Below are 8363 nucleotides of genomic sequence, written 5' to 3'. Positions count from 1 at the left end.
GCGGAAGCGAGCGCCATTGATTTGCAAGCGGACTGCAGGGGTGTCCCTGCAGTGGAGCGACTCAGGAGGGTCACTGGATGGGGTGTCTCTGCGGTGGGTGCATTGAGTTAACTGCGGGCGATTCAATGGAGCCCACTGTCAACGCAATGGACTTCAAGCAAATGGTCGCGGAGGCGAGGCGTGCGCAGTTTTACTCAATGGACTTCAACACAATTGCCGCAAAGTTCTATCTGCGCACGCGTTTCCTTCCCGGCCTTTTTCTTGAAGTCCAACTTGTCAACCACGGACGATTCAATGGAGCCTGCATTCAGCTCAATGGCACCTTCCGCCGAGACACCCCGTCCTGTGACTCTCCACTGCAGTGACACTGCCGGTAGATTAAGGGCGCCCACCGCCGCTGCGACACCCCCGCAGCCACAGCAGATTAATGGCACCACCGAGGTGGTCGCCTACCCTCCTGAGCCTCAACACCCCCTCCTCCGAGCCTGCAGCATCGCTCTGCTTTCTGTGACCTTCCTGAGCCGCTCCACCACTATTGCTCCCCCCTGGTTAGCAGTAGGATTAAGACACACAGGGATTATAAGACAGACCCTCATTTTAACATTAAAAATTATATTTTCCTATTTTTCTCCTCTAAATTTGGGATGCATCTTATAATCTGGTGCGTCCTATAAAACGAAAAATACGGTATATTGTACGATGGCCACCGGACAGCTCCTCAAGGGTGATATGTATCACAGAGGTGATTATCCTCTGTGATGTAAGCCTGGAAACAAGCTCCATTTTCATAAAGGATTGAGGGTGTTAATAGGGCTGACAAGGGTCAGGTTTACGAGCAGTCAGAGAGATGGGTAGGACTCACTGCTCACATATCCCATCTTGGGGTGTGGTACTTCAAGTAAATGGAGACCTGTAGTCTCCAGTCTGTGTATCTATGTGGAGGTGTGCAGAGCGCCAGCAGTTTTATTTTTGTTAAGGATCCTGACACTATCCTGAGCAGGTGGACCCCGCAGTATCATATGAACTTGTTATTTTGTTTTACTGTTTATTTTAATACCTGGAAAAGGCTGTTTACGTTTATCTTATTGGGCAGTTTATAAAGATTAAATATACCAGCTGACATTTAAATAGTTTCTGTGTTTACCTCAACAAGCAGCCAAGTGACTTGCATTACTACAATTGGTGCTAGAAGTGCAGGTAAGCTTCCCAGGAGCACGTGTGTGACTGCTGCGGACGTACCGCATGTTTTGGGTAAAAGCGGCTGAAGGACTAAAGATAGACAGCATGGAGGAGCTGAGCAATTAGCTATTACAAGCCAATGTGTAGGAGCAGCAACCTCAGCAGGAGACTAATAAGTAGCTCATACAGGCCAATCTGCAGCAAGCTCAACAGCAACCCCAGCAGCAACAGCTAGCCCAGAAGGAAACAAACCGTTGTTGCAACGTGTCCAGCAATAGCAGCAGCAGGTACTGAAGGAGCAGGTGAAAGTCCTAGCAGAGCCAGTCCATGGCCGGGCAACTGTCCCATCCCCAAGTCAACGTGATGACTCACATGTCCTGAATGCGGTAAGCAGAGCCATACAAAAGATGACCCCGGTGGTCTATATTGAACATCCTTTTTTATGGTGTTTAAAAGGATTGCAGAATGGGAGAAACTGCTTTTGGAGCAGTGAGTGGAGTGGCTGGCTCCACATCTGACTGGAGAGCCACAAAAGGACTATTGGCATGCTTAGCAACTGTCAGGGCACAATGGGTGCTCCATTGGGCATATCACACAGACAAACTTCCCTGCTCCCAAATGTTTGACTTGATGCGTTTAGTCCAAAAGTGGTTGCAGCTGGAGTCCTCCACCCTAGCACAGATGGTGGAGCAGGTTGTCATTGACCGATTCATTCACTCCTTTCCAATGCTGCTGCAGTTGTGGGTTGCCCAGGATGATCCCCGGAATGCTAATGACCTGATGGGCTTGGTAAAAAAGGTGAAAGGCAGATGACAGGTCCATGGGGAAACCAGGGGTCAAAGCATTGCCATTCTTGAAATACAAAAGGGAGGCCGACACCCACAAAAAGGGTACTAGAGCCACAAGTGACGTGCTTTCAAGCATGGCTGAGCTATTGCGAAGCCTTTACCAAATAATGTAATTTGTTGGAGGTGTCACAGCCCAGGTCACATAGCTGCCCATTAACCCATGACCAAAGAGCCGATGAATTGCATCATGGGTGCAATCTTTGTAGTATGCCTATCCGCTCTGCAGTGTCGACTCTCAACCTGGTGAGGGGTCGCAGGCCTGTCCTGTGTCAATAAACGGAGTGCAAATTATGGGAATATTGGGCTTGGTGAGTTTGGTGAAACAGGTAAGGGATACATTCACTGGCTGATTCTGGGAAAAACGGTGGGTGTCTGCTAAATCTACAGAGACACTAAGGACTACCTTGTGGCTAGAGTGGCCATCGCGACAAATTGTGCCACTGTATCTCCTGAGGTCGACGTTGTTAAGGACTTATTTCACCTGGTTTTTGGCGGGACTTTGCCTTTTTCTGGAACTTGTGGGGGTGCCTTTTAACTGCAGTGAGCCAGGTTACCCTTTAAGAAACCTCACTGCAGCTGGAGCCTGATGGGGTTCCCTTTTGTGTATTTGTGGGCGATGAGAAAGAGGCAGCATTCTCAGAGTCCATGCCTTAGCTGGGGGTGTCCGGTGGAAACATTAACACTGCCCAACTTAGGGACGTAACCCTTAAAGGGACATATAATAATGTTACGGTTCTACATGGGATTGCCCAGAAGCCGAGGGCAGATACCAGGTACCCTTACTTCACTGTAAATGGACACTTGTTATATTTGGCTACCAAGCAGAGAGGTAAAGTAATAGAGCAACTGTTTTTACCATGGCCCAACAGACAAAAGGTATTAAATCTGTCCCATTCTAATGTCTTTGGTGGTCACCTGGGCATAGACAAAATCCAGTTGCAGAAACTTCAGAGATTATACTGGACTGGAAGTCGCTTAGAGATTATGTACTATTTCAGGTAATGTACCACCTGCCAGCTAACTGGTTCAGTTGCTCACTTCCATAGTTCCTTACTGCCATTACTTATCATAGTTTGACCAAATTGCTTTGGAGTTAGTGGGACCTCTGGTAAGACATTGGTGTACCATCCACAGACAGACGGCTAGAAAGGTTCAAGAAAACTTTAAAGGCCCTGCTCAAGAAGGTAAGTAAGTAAAATGGCCAGGACAGGGATTGCCTACTGCCATATCTGATGTTCTCTTTAACCTCTTCACGACACATGATGTACTGGGTACGTCATGGATCATGGGAGGTTAAGCTCTGTGGCCTGCCGTGGGAAGTCCGCGGTGATCTGCACACATATCAGCTGATTTCAACAGCTGACATGTGTGCCTGCTAGTCGCGAGTGGAATCGTGTTCCACCCGTGACTATTAACTCCTTACATCTAACTGCCAATAACTGGCAGCGAGATGTATATGCGCGCCGCCATAATGGTAACTTTCCCGTCCCCATCGAAAATCACGTGACTTCCGGTGGTTGCTATGATAGCACAGGGTCATGTGATGACGCTTGTAGCTATCATGAGTCAGTTGCTTTTACACCCGGCAGACTGCGCTGTGTAAATAGGAGAGCTCCTTTTCTACAGATCTCCGCTGTGTTGCTGTGATCTGGAGAAATGGAAGAGCGATCAGATTGCTGATCGTTATAGTCCCCTCAGAGACCTGGTAAAGTAAAAAAAAAAGTTAAAAGTTTTAAAAAATTAAAAAAAAGCCCAAAACCTAAAAGTTCAAATCACCCCCCATTCGCCCCATTGATAATTAAAGGGTTAAAAAAATGTACACATATTTAGTATCACCGTGTTCAGAAATGCCCGATCTATCAAAATATAAAATCAATTAATCTGATTGGTAAACAGCGTAGCAGCAAAAAAATTCCAAACCCCAAAGTTACGTTTTTTCGTCGCCGCAAATTTTGCGCAAAATGCAATAACAGGCGATCAAAACGTAGCATCTGCGCAAAAATGGTACCGTTAAGAACGTCAGCTCAAGAAGCAAACAATAAGCCATCACTGAGCCATAGATCCAGAAAAATGAGAACTCCATGGGTTTCGGAAAATGGCACAAAATGTGTGACACTTTTTTTGGACAAACTTGTGAATTTTATTTAACTCCTTAGATACAAGTAAACCTATACATGCTTGGTGTCTACAAACTCGCACCGACCTCAGGCATTATAGTGACACATCAGTTTTACCATATAGTGAACATGGTGAATAAAATATCCCAAAAACTATTGTGCAAGCGCACGTTTTTTGCAGTTTTTCCACAGTTGAAATTTTTTTGCTGTTTTCCAGTACACTATAAGGTAAAATTTATGGTTTCATTTAAAAGTACAACTCATCCCGCAAAAAAACGAGCCCTGATATGGGCAGATTGACCGAAAAATAATAAAGTTACGGCTCTCGGAAGAAAGAGAGGGAAACACCCCCCCCTGAAAAACGCAAAAACGCCTGGGGGTGAAAGGGTTAACATCAGCCCCAACATCCAAGCACTGTCCCACTTCCTCTTCCAGGAGGGAACGCTGGCGCACTCATCCTTCTGGTCGCTTTACAGTGGTGTTGTATCCTGCTTCTGCCTTCGGCTCCCAGAACCTGCAGACACAATGCAGGTCCCTCAGGAGCGTGCTTAGGGCACTTGCTCCTGCTCTCTTAAAGGGCAAGCATGCCATAACCTAGAAATGCATCTCAGCCGGTGGCTGAGAATCATTGGGTATTAAAGGCATCCTCCCCCTATGGGAGGTGCCTGAACAATGTGATCATACTCCTAGACACACTTATTAGTTGCCTGGTCCCATTCCCAGTTTCCTGTTACTGTTATTAGTTCTGATAATCCGTACCTGTGTTCCAGAATCTGCCATACTTCTTGTACCTGCTAGAACCTGCCTCTAGTCTTCCTCTCTATTCCAGCCATCCTGCCTGGATCTGTGTTCATGACTGCACTCTCGACCCTGGGGTCAGTTGCCACGGAACCGAGAGATACTGTGTAGTGGCACCTGGCAGCTACTTTCCAGCAGAAGCCTAATCTCACCAACAGAGGCTCTAGTGAATCTGAAGTAGTCACTTAGGGTGAGCCCGATCCTGTTGCACTGTGGGTCCACACCAGCGTGACATTCATCATTAGATAAGATCCCCAGGCCTCTACGGGGTTTTCTCCATTTGAACTCCTTTAGGGCCGACATGCTTGTGGTCTCCTAGACATAGCGAAGGAGATGAGGGTAGTGTCCCTATAGGAGCATCATCAAACAAGTGGCACAGATGCAGAAAATGATTGTAAACGTGATGCCTATCGTGAAGGAAAGACTTCTCCAGGCGCCCGAGGCCCAGGCGAGGGTCTACAATTGATAGGTAAGGGTGAGACTATGCAGTCCTGAAGACCGAGTGTTAGTGTTGATTCATTAGTTGATTCCTATGGTGGAGAGAAAATTTCTGGCCAAATGACTGGCCATGCGAAGTGGTAGAAAAACTTGGGGAAGTGAACTATAAGGTCCACCAGCCTAGAAGACAAAAGCCCTATCAAGTATACCATATCAACCTGATCAAGATGTATTATAAATTTGAACAGAATTCACATCTCAGTCATTTTTTATCTAAATCTCAAAAAGACCACTCCATAATCGCATAAGAACCAGAAAGGACAGGAGTTTTTGCAAGGCAGAATAAAGAATTTTATTGATACAAAAATCACAAGTAAACATATATGAAAAAACACGTAAAGGTTAAAATAGTGCTATAGGGGGGAGACACCCAGAGACATGTGGGACAGAAAAGCACGCTCATATAAATATCAGAAACATGGGTATATACATCAGGCTTAAATAAGTTATAAAGTGCAATCATATAATAAGCCTTACTTCAACTGCTTATCCATTGTTAAAAGAGCGTCGCTAAAACGTCCCACAAGTCAGAAAAACCCTTCCAACGCGCGTTTCGCGTCGCACATCTCAGCTTCCTCAGGGAGGGCCGCCCTGAGGGAGCTGAGATGTGCGACGCAAAACGCACGTTGGATGGGTTTTTCTGACTCGTGGGACGTTTTAGCGACGCATTAGCGACGCTCTTTTAACAATGGGTAAGCAATTGAAGTAAGGCTTATTATATGATTGCACTTTATAACTTATTTAAGCCTGATGTATATACCCATGTTTCTGATATTTATATGAGCGTGCTTTTCTGTCCCACATGTCTCTGGGTGTCTCCCCCCTATAGCACTATTTTAACCTTGACGTGTTTTTTCATATGTGTTTACTTGTGATTTTTGTATCAATAAAATTCTTTATTCTGCCTTGCAAAAACTCCTGTCCTTTCTGATCAAAATGTGGTGAGACAGGGAGCTGGTTTAAACTCAGTGTATGGTAGTCAATCCTGAAGCCGATATCGATGATGTCACAGTGGCAGAGACACTGTCACTGGAGCAGAAACATCATTGCCTGGAAATGCTCTAGTGAAACTGACACGTGTTTTCTGAATTACCGAGATCTACACAGATCGTGGAACATGAGATTCTTATGGAACCTCACGTGAGGGTGAACTTGAAGCAATACCAGATCCCTGAGGCCTGTGCTGATTTTAGAAGAGGTGAAACAATTGTTGAGCTTGGGAGTCATTTGAGGAAGCCAATGGCAATTAGAGATTCTACAATGACTATCAAAAGGTGAATGAAGTATTCGATGTGTATCCGATGAGTATCCGATGCCTCATGTTGATGAGCTAATTGAGAAGCTAGGGCCAGCATGCTATGTTGCCATTATTGACCTAACGAAAGGGTACTAGTAAATACCCCTGTCCCAAGATGCTAAGGAGAAGAGGGCCTTCTCTACGCCTGACTGGGGCTTTCAGTAAACACAGATGCTGTTCGGGTTGCAAGGAGCTCCAGCCAGCTTCCTGAGGGCTATGGACCGGATCCTAGCTCCCCACAAGAAGTACACAGCGACATACCTAGACAATGTTGTGATTTTCAGAATAGAGTGAGGAAGTCATCTAAGAAAAGTTCAAGTGATGTTTGATGCTCTAAGGAAGGCAGGGTTTTCTATAACTGAAGAAGTGTGGAAGAAGTGTGCCATTTGGAAGGAGAAGGCCCACTATCTAGGCAATATAGTAGGTAGGAGTTGAAGCCATTCAGAATTGGCTCAATTCAGGGCTTTTGTTGAGATTGTAAGATACTACAGACGGTTTATCCTAAACTTCACCATGATTGCCGCACCCCTGATTGAACTTGTTAAAGGTAAAAAGTAGGCTATGGCTAACTGGACTTTAGAAGCGGTTACGGCTTTTCAAGAATTAAAGATAGCCCTCTGTAAACAACCAATCTTGGTGGCACCCAACTTCAAGAAGGAATTTGTGGTCCACACAGATGCCTCAGAGCTCAGATTTGGGGCATGTTTTGTTTCGGGAGGTAAACAGTAGAGTTGAGTGAGTACCTAACTATTTGTACTCACTATACTCATAACGAGTACTGTCTAATATTCGCGTATTCGTTCGAAATGGCATGTGCAGTGCAAGTCAATGGGGAAATCTTGCAAATTAACGAGTAACCTGAATGCCGCACTATTTGCTACTCGCACTAATAGCATGGCATTCGAGTCACTCATTACTTTGCAAGTTTTTCCCCGTTGACTTGAACTGCACACGCTATTCGTAACGAATATGCGAGTATTAGACAGTACTCGCTATTAATATAGCAAGTACGAATAGTTAGATACTCACTCAACTCTACTAAACAGAGAACATCCAATACTCTACATTAGTGGGAAACTGTCGTCCAGCAAAAATAACTATTCTATCCTGAAGAAGTAGTGCTTGGATATTAAGTGGGAGGTTCACACATTAAAGTACTACCTTTTATATCGATGTTATGCTTAATAGGAGAGAGACACTGCAAGGCCAGCACCAAACCAGCAAAAGCACAGCCACAGACAAAAGCTAGGCAAGCCTTTAAAGGCTGGAATATTCTTCACTCAGCTCACAGTAAATGGGAGGGGGACTTTGACAAAAACTTTCTCAGCTGCTGTCCCTGGACAGCTGGTGTCTGGTTTTGCAGACTGAGTATTGTCAAACACCTAGAAAATGACTCTCAAAGAAACACAAGAAGTGTAGTAAATCAAAGGGATAAAACAAATTAGAGAGATCAAATCCAAATGGAGGAAGACAAACAATACTTGTACCACTCACCACTACTACCATGCATGAACTGCAATAAACAGCATTGACCTGGGCTGGGAAAAGGGTTGAAATAGTCCGTCTCATGCTGGACGAGATGATCAGGTGTTGGATATCTTCCAATCACTCCCAAAAAAACACTGC

This window comes from Anomaloglossus baeobatrachus, chromosome 5, assembly GCF_048569485.1.
Source record: "Anomaloglossus baeobatrachus isolate aAnoBae1 chromosome 5, aAnoBae1.hap1, whole genome shotgun sequence".
Lineage (NCBI taxonomy): Eukaryota > Metazoa > Chordata > Amphibia > Anura > Aromobatidae > Anomaloglossus > Anomaloglossus baeobatrachus.
This window is presented reverse-complemented; position numbering follows the sequence as displayed.